This window comes from Propithecus coquereli, unplaced genomic scaffold (assembly GCF_000956105.1).
Source record: "Propithecus coquereli isolate 6110/MARCELLA unplaced genomic scaffold, Pcoq_1.0 Scaffold291, whole genome shotgun sequence".
In the NCBI taxonomy this organism is placed as follows: Eukaryota; Metazoa; Chordata; class Mammalia; order Primates; family Indriidae; genus Propithecus; species Propithecus coquereli.
In genome coordinates this window covers 217,813-218,058 of record NW_012148519.1, presented here as the reverse complement: position 1 = coordinate 218,058, position 246 = coordinate 217,813, and positions in this window count along the sequence as shown.

The window sequence follows — 246 nt, the reverse complement described above, 5'->3', positions numbered from 1 at the left end:
TCTCCTATTAGACTCTCCACCTTGGATGAGCTCCAGGCTTTTAATTTTGTTCCCTTCTCATTGTGAAGTTATTGAAACCAAAGTTCAGATTTGCCTGGGTTGTCAAATGACTTTAGGATAAAAGTACCTGCAATTTTTTACTTACCTCTGCTTACCTTGAGGTTTCTGTTTTATTTCAGTTTTGGCCTAGTAATTATTTACTATCTTGTAGCTCTCCAATGTTAATGTTTTTTGTTTTTAACCTAG